The following is a 381-nucleotide window of genomic DNA, read 5'->3' as shown; positions in this document are numbered from 1 at the left end:
AACATGGAGCAACATTCTAGGGCCCGGCGCAAAAACCACGAGAGGGAAATACTGTAATACAGTAGATTGTTCGTGAAATCACAGGCTCTTTTGAACCGCGCCGGGGGAGTGATTTCTGTACACATTCCTGTGAAATCCAACTGTTTTCGAGGCAGAAAAAATAGAACTCAAGTGTGCCGGATGTGAACCATATAGTATCAGTTCGTGCTTGCGGCCAACACCTGCAGATCATTCGTGACGCCATAAACATACTCCAAAGCGGGAGGTCCGTTTCTTCCACTGTACCAGGACAAGCGCACGCCAGCTCCAATGTTACAAACAAACCTCACCTAAAAACCCGTCCAGATTCATTGACTCAAACCTGCATAAAGACCCTTTTTA

Source organism: Triticum dicoccoides, chromosome 4B, assembly GCF_002162155.2.
Source record: "Triticum dicoccoides isolate Atlit2015 ecotype Zavitan chromosome 4B, WEW_v2.0, whole genome shotgun sequence".
In the NCBI taxonomy this organism is placed as follows: Eukaryota; Viridiplantae; Streptophyta; class Magnoliopsida; order Poales; family Poaceae; genus Triticum; species Triticum dicoccoides.
The sequence above is the reverse complement of the archived record's forward strand: the minus strand, read 5'-3'. Positions refer to the sequence as shown.